The sequence below is a fragment of the Ceratotherium simum genome, unplaced genomic scaffold, assembly GCF_057802395.1.
Source record: "Ceratotherium simum simum isolate JZ-2026a unplaced genomic scaffold, ASM5780239v1 HiC_scaffold_44, whole genome shotgun sequence".
Lineage (NCBI taxonomy): Eukaryota > Metazoa > Chordata > Mammalia > Perissodactyla > Rhinocerotidae > Ceratotherium > Ceratotherium simum.
The window spans coordinates 2,196,105-2,206,149 of NW_028261260.1; the positions used below are offsets into that span (position 1 = coordinate 2,196,105).

A 10,045-nucleotide genomic window follows, 5' to 3' on the forward strand; every position below is an offset into this window, starting at 1 on the left:
GAAAATATAGAAATGGAGAAGCGTAAGGTTAACTCAGAGACTCCAAGAAAACCTTGAAGAAATGAGATGTGTTACAAAAGAAAGAGATGACCTTAGGAGTGTGGAGGAGACTCTCAAAGTAGAGAGACCAGCTCAAGGAAAACCTCAGAGAAACTGTAACCAGAGTGAGTTACCATCTTTCCCCATCTAGTAAATAGGGCGTTGTGTCCTACAAGAACCATGGGCAGTAGGGTTGGTGGGAGTGTAAAATTCATCCAACCTTCAGGAAGGTTGGAGAGGCATATTTGGTAATATCTTGCAGATATTTCCATAAGTTTATTCATGGACCCAAAAAAGTCCAGTTGTAGCTATTTATCCTGCACACATTAGCACAGTTGTGCAAAGATATTTGTAGAAGGATATTCATTGCAGCAAGTTGCAATAAGAAAATAAAGCCAACAAAAAAAATAGGAAAAATTCTAACTGCCCATTAGTAGCGGGCTGATTAAATAGTGCAGCACATTCACACTGTAGAATCCTAGGCACAGATAAAGGGGAAAGGAGCACGGTGCTGATTTGGAAGCATCCTGTTAGGGATGAAGGTAAGTTGCAAAGTGGTATATCTAGCATGTATTGACATCTAAAAGTAACTTAGAGGATGAGGACTGGGAGGCATAAGGAGGGAGGAGAATTTTTACTTCTTACTCTGTACCTTTCTACGTACTGTTTGAATTGTATTACTCTGAATGTATTATTTTCTTTCTCTAAAATAAAGGACCTGGACAAACAAGAGGAACTAAGAATTGCTCACATGCATCTGAAAGAGCATGAAGAAACTATTGATAAACTCAGAGAAGTTGTTTCAGAAGACAGATGAAATGTCAAATATGCAAATACAGTTAGAAAAGGCAAATACTGCCTTAAAAGCACAGGTATTTTTTTAATTGTTATCTGAGTGAGAGTTTGAATCAAACTTTTGTGTAATGAAACAGGATATGAATTAGCCTGAAATTGAAGACAAGTAAAGATTTGCCTACTTAATTTAGAAACTGTTATTTAGCTTTTTATCAATATCTGTATCATAATTTATTGTATGATTATCTCAAGATCCAAGAACTTCAAGAGAAGGAACATCAACTTCTTAAGGCAAAAATGATCTCAGGAAAATACACATCAAACAGAGCAATTCAGGAAGCAATTAGAGGCCCAGAATTCAACCCTGGAAAGTATAGAAGCAGAGAAGTTCAGGGTGACTCAGAAACATCTTGAAAACCTTGAAGAAATAAAACTTGTTACTAAGGAAAGAGATGGTCTCAGAAGAGTGGAGGAAACCCTCAAAATGGAGCGAGACCAGCTCAGGGAAAGCCTGAGATAGATGGAAGCTAAAGTAAGTTACACTCATTCCCTCCCTAGTGAGGAGGCGTGGGGTTTTCTGACAGCAGTGAGCCTTCTTTGACATGAGTGGTACTGTTGGTGTGCGTGAACTGATATAGCCTTTTAGGCATGTTATATGGTATTGTTCTTGAAAATTTTAAATTCTGTAACCAGTATTTTCTTTATAGACTTTATCCTAGATGTACACTTAATCAATTGTTAAGATAAGTATATATATATGTATGTACACACATAACAAATACACATACCATAGGGTTGTTCATTGTAGCAATTTGTAATAAAAAATGGGAAATAATCTAAATGTCCATCAGAAGGAAACTGGGTAAACACAAGCAATATGTCAGAATACTATGCAGCACATAATAAAAAAATGGAATAGATTTGAATGTCCTAACATGGAAGCTCAAAATAACCCTTAGGGGGAAAAGCAAGCTGTAGAATAGTACGTGTGTAATATGTTTGCCTCTGGGAAGTAGGAGTTGGTTGTGGGGAGGTGGGGGCAGGGAGGAAAAGCTTATGACTTTCTAACAACAAAGATGTAGAGTAAGAAGTAATAGTTTTATTATTTTTACTAAGAAAATACATCATTTTCATTAAAAAAATACCAGTTAACATTAAGATATGTCACTGTTCTTAAAATTCTCTAATGATAAAGAATCTGGACAAACAAGAGGAACTAAGAATTGCTCACATGCATCTGAAAGAGCACCAGGAAATTATTGATCAACTCAGAGGATTGTTTCTGAGAAGACAGATGAAATGTCAAATATGCAAGTGGATTTAGAAAATTCAAACACTAAATTACAAGCAAAGGTATTGGGGGAAGGGAGGCTTATTTGATTCGATATTTGACTTATTTGTGCCTAAAATCCTTTGGGGATGTAAAATAGTTTAGCCACATTGGATAGCAGCTTGGCCATGTTTACTAACACTGAACGTATACCTGCCTGTGGCCCAGCATATGTGAGTATGTAGCTAAGAGAAAAGAATGCATACGTCCACATAAAGATATGTACAAGAATGTTCATAGCAGCTCTAATCATGATAGTGAAAAACTGAGAACAACTCAAATGCCTATCAACAGGAGAATGGATACATACATTGTGATTTGTAAGTTCACAAACAGGCAAACTCATCTAGCATGATCAAGGTCAAAATAGTGGTTGGCTCCAGTAAGGGGGCACACAGGAACCTTGTGGGGTGCTAGAAATGTTCTGTATTTTAATCTGGGTTGTAATTACATAGATGTATACATATGTCAAGAATCATTGAGCTATACACTTAAGATTAGCGTGCTTATGTATATTATACCTCAAAAGAAGATAAATTCTGGGGCCGGCCCGGTGGCGTTGCTGTTAAGTGCGCGCGCTCTGCTGCGGCAGCCCGGGGTTCGGATCCCAGGCGTGCACCGATGCACTGCCTGTCAAGCCATGCTGTGATGGTGTCCCATATAAAGTGGAGGAAGATGGGCACGGATGTTAGCCCAGGGCCAGTCTTCCTCAGCAAGAAAGGAGGACTGGCAGATGTTAGCTCAAGGCTGATCTTCCTCACAAAAAAAAAAAGAAAATAAATTCTGTGTGGAATTATGCAGAATGTTAATGAGTGGCGATGGGAAGCCTATTGTCTTAATCAGTTTAGAAACTATTCTTTATCTTTCCCTTAAAAACCATCTGTATCCTAACATGTTATTTTATGATTAAGATCCAAGAACTTAAAGCAAATGAACATCAACTTTTTAAGTTAAAAGAAGATGTCAGTGAGACACAGAAAAACATGTCTGAAATAGGCGATTGAAGAAACAATTCAAGGCCCAAAGTTTAACTCTGGATAAACTAGAAATGGAGAACTTAAATTTGGCTCAGAAACTTCATGAAAACCGTGAAGAAATGAAATCTGTAATGAAAGAAAGAGATAATCTAAGAAAGAGTAGAAGAGATTCTCAAACTGGAGAAGAGACCAACTCAAGGCAACCTTACAAGAAACCATAGCTAGAGTGAGTTGTGCTCTTTCCTCCTATCCAGTAAACATGTTAATACAAGAAGCTTCCTTCTCTTTTAAATAAATGGTACTGTTGGTGAAAATGTAAACATTGTAACCTTTTAGGGACACAGTTTGACAATATCTTATTAAAAATTTATCAGCATATACATTTTGTTACAGCAATTCCACTTTTAGGAATTTATCCTACCAATATATTCACACATTTGGGCAGAAATACTGCAGCATTCTCTGCACCATTGTTTTGTGGTAAACAAACTCAAGGAGCAATCAGCGTCTGCCATAAGGCGCTGGCTAAGTGGGGTTTGTGTGTATAGTGGAATACTAAGCATTAGGAATGGGGCACTTTTATGTGACATTGATCCAGAAAGGTGTCCAAGTGGTCTGAAAGGAGAAGAGCAAGTGGCCCAGTTCAGCAGGGAACAGGACTAGGAAGGGTGAGAGCGAGAGACAGGAACTTTTACTTTTTATCCTTCTGTACTGTTCTGATTTGGGGTGGTGTGGTGGTGGCTTTTAACTATGAACATGCATTTTTAAGACTTTGTTTAACTGGTTCATCATTAAGAAAAGGTAATGTGTCTTTATATTATCATATTTCTCAATTTCTTCTAATAATAAAAAGGATCTGGAAACACAACAAGAACTAAAAATTGCTCGTATGCATTTGAAAGAACACCAGAAACTATTGATAAATTCAAGAGAAAGAGTTTCCAGAAAAAAAGACAAGTCAAATTTCAAATATTCAAAATGATTTAAATAAATCTAAAGGTGAATTACAGAAAAAGGTATGTGTTGTTTTGTTCTTTTGGGAGTAATTGTGTCCAAAATTATTTGTGGAATGAAAGGAGATAGAAATAGATATGTGGACATAGATATGTGCTTGTATGTAACAAATAGACACTGTTTTCCTTCCTTGAAGGAATTCTGTTTGCATTCTAACTTGTTTTATAATTATCTCAAGATTCAAGAACTCCAGAAAAAAGAGCTTCAACTTCTTAAAATGAAAGATGTCAGTAAAACTCATAAAAAAATGAATGAAATGGAACAAATGAAGAAGCAGTTTGAGGCCCAAAATTTATCTATAAAGTGTGGAAATGGATAACACACTTGACTAAGACACTTCATGAAAGCCTTGCAGAAATAAGAATTGCAGCTAAAGGAGAGATGAGCTAAGGAGGATAAAGGAGTCTCTCAAAATGGAAAGAGACCAATTCAGAAAACTTAAGAGAAATGAGGGCTAGAGTGAGTTCAGAATCTACCCTATCTAGTAACTATTTATAAGAATGAGACTTTTTGAAAAAGGGTAACAATGTTTTTACTTTTTTTCTGGAAATTTCTCACAGACAGTGAAGGATAATGGGAAAAACTATTACTATAATTTTCACACCAACAGGCAGTACAGTTTTAAAAGAAGCCAAAATGTTTTCAGAAAATCATTTTAATCCTTTATTTTTAAGAAAAGATTAGTAAATAAAGCACATTATTTTCTTTAATGAAATTTCTAAAAGAGTTTTTAAACCAAGAAGTAGCATTATTCTCAGTGGAGACATATTTGAAGGATTAGATTTACAAAAGATTAAATGCCCCATCTATCTCTACATGTAGATTTAGACATGGGCTCTTGTTGGTGAGTTAGAAGGAAAAAGGCAGAGATGAATATACAAAAGGAAATTGTTCTAGTATGACTATTAACAGATATTCAGAATCATATATCTTAAAAACCACCTGATTGAATCCTCTAAAAGTAATGTAAAATTCAGACCAATAAGAAATTTTATGAAATCTATAAAAATCTTTTCATTCTCATATTTCAATATTGAAGAAAAGAATAAAGTGGAAAACAGTATCATCTGCAGTCTCAATAGAAACATCAGACACTTGGGAATCATCTTTATGTGGACCCTAACTAAATTTACAAGAGATTTAAATTCTTTGAACAAATATTCCATTGAACTATTAGTCATTCTTCTAGGAATTACTGCAGTGTGCAAGATAAACAAATGAGAGAAAATGTTTTGTTTTAATACTTTTCCCAATCAGAAATACTGAGAATGTAAGTAGAATTGTATGAATTTTCTGCAATTCCCAGGTGCTAAGAGCTCAAAGCAATCTATGAAGCTAGGGCTTGGAAGCCACAAAACGTAGATAGTACAGATGAGTTGTGCTAGTGTATTTAGTTGGCAGCAATACAGATTCTAATGCAGAGATTTATACGGAAAGAAGTAGGAACCAGAAATAAATCTAAAACCTAATTTGCAACTGTGAAGGTTACAGGAACAGATTCTATCTCCAAAACATTAGTGGTTTCCCACTTTTTTGTGTTACAAGTGTAATATTTAATTCCATCATTGAAACTTGATGTAAAAGGTGTCATTGAGAAAGTGTATGATTAGACATTTACATGTGAATGTAGTTACAGCTGAAGCCTTGTTTATTTATTTGTATCCAAGGAGGACCAAGCAGAAACTGGAAGAGAGTATTAAAAATATGAAAAAGCGTTTTCTATGTGATGGAAAGCAGCACCTTACAGAAAGCCTGAGAGAAAAGTGCTTTACAGGATAAAAGTAAGTGCCCCCTGTTCAAAATTACAAATGAATATTTTGCAGCCCCTTCCAAAGGCCTGTGGAATCCACAGGAACCTCTGTGGAATGAATAGATAATGCTCAATATTCTTCTAAACTTTATAATCTAGTATGAGTATGTATGTGTGTCGCGTATGTTACGTATATACACAAATAAAACAGTGGGGTTTGTGATTTTAAGGCCTCACTGGAAAGGTGATATTTGAGCAAATACCTAAAAGAGGTCAAGGAGTCGAGCCATGCAGGTGTGTGGTGGAGAGCAGCACAGTCAGGGAGAACAGCCAGGACAGAGCTCCTGAGGCAGAAGCTGCCTGGTGGGCTCCAGCAGCATCAACAAGGGGAAACGCTAACGCCGAGGAACAAGGTCAAGAGATTAATGGGTGAGGAAAGCAGGCTGTGGGGCCTTAAAAGGACTTTGGGTTTTACCCTGGCTTGAGATGGAGATCCACTGGAGAGTTTTGAGCATGACAGAGCCGTGGTCTGACTTACAAGGTTAAAGAGGATGGCTACAAGAGGCCGGCCCTGTGGCCTTGAATAGGTTAAGTGTCGCGCGCTCCGCTACTGGCGTGCCGGGTTCGGATCCCGAGCGCACGCAATGCACCACTTCTCCGACCATGCTGAGGCGCGCTCCACATACAGCAAGTAGAAGAGATGTGCAACTATGACATGTTACAACTATCTACTGGGGCTTTGGGGAAAAAGGAGGAGGAATGGCAATAGATGTTAGCGCGGGCGCGATCTTCCTCAGCAAAAAGAGGAGGATTAGCATGGATGTTAGCTCAGGGCTGATCTTCCTCACAAAAAAAAAAAAAGAGATGGCTCTGATGGTTGTGTTGAGAATAGAGTGAAAGCAGGGAGACTGTGGAAAGCACTAGTGTCCAAATCATAAAGATGGTGGTGGCTCGGCCCAGAGCTGCAGCAGTGGAGAAGCTTAGCGAGGAAGTGTGTGGATTCTGAACATGTGGTGAGGAGTAAAGTGAACAGGATTTACTTCCTTCACCCCTATTGGAACTACAAGATCCCTAAAGACTTTTTGTGTTTTTATGGCTATATCACTTACTTGCACGGTAATCCTACAAGAAGTCAGCATTTAATAATGTATTTACTAAAAGTACAAAGCGAATGATGAGACAATGCTGCTCCATACCATAATGTGACCTCCCTAGACCAAAAGGCAGTGGGAATCCCCTCTCCAACCTCCCAGATTAACTTGAACATCTATCTAAGGCTTTTCCTTAAAATTATTAAAAAAAGAGCTCATTGGCTATTGTCAGAAGCCCTTACTCTGTTGTTTAGCACCCTGAACTAAAATGTGTTGTTTGAGTGCCTGACTGAGCGTGAGTGTTCCTCCCTCTGTACTTCCTAGCCCAGATGTCATCTGCCTGGCCCTACTGGGCAGTTGAGCTTGTGGGCCCAGACTTAATGGGTGTCTGCCCCCACACTTGAGGCACTGGGCCAGGGTGCTTTCACTTAAATGAGACAGGTTGTGTTCCTCCATTCTTAAACCAAAGAAACAGAGGCCCGGGGAAGGTTAGTCATTGTCCAAGGTCACATAGCTGGTAAATTAGTGGAATCAGGATTTGGAAGAGCGATATCGAACCTGAAGTGAGTTCACTCACCTGTGGGCACAGAAGCCAATCTCTGACATCAGGTGTAGGGGGAAGAAAGGAGGAATTTTATTGCTAAGCACAGAGCAAGGAAGATGGGCAGCTCACGCTGTAATACCGAACTCCCTGAAAAGCTTACAAGCAGGAGTTTTTAAAGGGGAGATCAAAAGGAGAGAAAGGTGTGGTGGTCCTGACCACAGGTGTCGAGGAAGCGACTGTGCAAGTGTCACGACTGTGCAAGGGTCCCAGCAGGACGTTCTGGCCTCGTAGTCGGTTGTTATCCTTATTTGTTCCTTATCCGTGCCTGCAGACCAGGCATGTTGGGTTCCACAAAACTGGCTTTCTGCGTCATCTCGGACCCTGTGAGTGATTATATGAGGGGCACTGTGGGCTTGCTGGTCGGGTGCCTCTCCCCACTAGCCTGCATTTGGCCTTGCTGACAGGGACAGGGGATGGCGAGGTGGAAGAATCCATGAGTGGGTGTCCTTGGTTGTCTCCTCCCTGGTGGAGGTGTGGATTCTGGCGCCAGGAAGCCAAGGGAGTTGGGGGTCTGGGAAGCTTCTCAGCTTCTTGATATTCTCTGGATGCTCAGTTTTCCCTTGTAACAAAACTGAGGACCTCCTAACTAGCCAAAATGTTAGCAAAGAATGAGGGCCACCTGGGCTCATAACAATTTGTAACTTCTATTTGCCCTGTGAAGTTCCAGGTAGATACAAAAGGTTTAAAAAGCTGGTAGTTTACGTATGAATGTAGGTTAGAAAGAAGCAGGGGAAAGGGGATGAGTGCTTTTGGTTTTTAACTCATGTTAAACAATGTAGGGGGGTTTAATGTAGGGGAACTGGATATCCAGGGCCACAGCATCAAAACCAAGTCTAAGTTTAAAACTTGGGTATAGAAACATTTTACAAATATAATTTTATTTCCTTTAAACTGCTAAATGTCTGTATGTATTTTTCATAGATTATACAGATATGGATATTATCTAATATTTTACCTAATCCCCTAGAAAGCTTTGTGGCAATTGTAGTCTTCATTTTGTGGTTGGGAAAATGGCTCGAGGATTTCCCCAGTCAGGAAGAGAGTGCAGGGCTAGAGTTTCCTGAGCTCTCCCACTCTGATAAAAGGTGAGAAAGTTCTGAGTCTAGAGCAGACACTAGAAGTATGTGGAGAGAGGCTACACCAGGCTGGCATGTAACTTGTGTGATTCTAGTCACTTGTGTCTGCGAACTCACACATATACACTGTCACCAGAAGCAGCATTCAGCCTGGAGCTACAGTACATACTAGATTGAGATTCATACAGATTTCTCTTCAGACTTTGTAAGTGCTCATTCAGATCATGGATGTTCAAAAGACTAAAAGAAAATGTATCATAATGATAACAATGGTTATTTCTGGACTTTCTTTTGTTATAGTTGTTTAAGCTTTTAAATTTCCACAATGATTTAGCATATATTATTTCTATAATCCAGTCAACAATGTTTTCCTTTTGTTTTTAAACAACAAAAGTGCTTAATTTGTGTCTGCCCTACAGTAAGTGTTAAGCATAAGTTTTGTTACAGATTCCAGGGCTAGGACCATTACTTGTTATTGTTAAAAGGTAGAGAGTGAATTATTAAATTGAATCAATTCTCATTTTCTTTAGGAGCTTCTAAGAAGAGATGCTCAGAGATGGAGAGTCATTCTGAGAAAGTGCTTAAATGGACTCTCTCTTGACTTGGAGAGGGAAAGTGAAACCCAAAGAGAGCTTTCAGTGAGAGTAAAAGCAAACCTCTGGCTTCCAGCTCCACACAAACCAGACAGATTCCAGAAACTTCTCACCACCAACCAGAGATGTCTCCATGGAGTTCCAGAACAGAGTCGTGAAGAAACTCAGGTACCACCTTGTTTAGTGAATGATTCTTCATAAAATATTGCTATAGATTTCAGTTACAAAACTTCAGTGTATTTAGGTCCTGCTCTGGGAGTTGGCATGTTGCTATTTAGTGTCTTTACTACTGGTCTACAAAGATGGCGTGGAGTCTGAGAATAGTGTGTGCAGGATCCTCGTTGCATCTGGGTCCTGCTCATTCAACAAACCTGAGCTCTGCCTGTGGCCCCGACACTGTCAGGTGCTGGGGAGACAGAGATGAGTAACATTCCAGCTCTCCTGGTCCAGTGGGTGAAGGCAGACATGTGGACAGACAAGAGGAGTGCAGTGGTGGAAGCAGTGCCCAGGTGCCACCGACACACCAGAGGACAAGTTCCAGAAGACAAGACTGTACTGGAGGCTGGGCAATTCAAACAAAGTAAAAGCTTGAAGTTCATTTTGCAGATGAGGAAGGAGCCATTGGACTGGTTGTTTTAAGTGGTGGCAGTAACACAATGAGATTACTGTTTTAGAGACTTCAGTACAGACAAAGAGGAAATGAGTCTGCAAGGGAATGATAAGCCCGGTGTCAGAGAGAAGAGACTGAAGCAAATTGTCCAGATGAGATGTTGTAT

The 10,045-nt window shown here is 39.4% G+C and overlaps 1 pseudogene across 1 annotated transcript; it reads left to right on the top strand.

The window, feature by feature from the left end:
• The first annotated feature begins 827 nt into the window (after positions 1 to 827).
• On the top strand, positions 828 to 9,453 carry LOC147911297 (centromere-associated protein E-like; annotated as a pseudogene). Its single transcript, XR_015551260.1, has 6 exons — positions 828 to 911; positions 1,087 to 1,366; positions 2,030 to 2,187; positions 3,076 to 3,367; positions 3,995 to 4,157; positions 9,346 to 9,453. The product of XR_015551260.1 is annotated as a centromere-associated protein E-like (transcript).
• Positions 9,454 to 10,045: the final 592 nt, after the last annotated feature.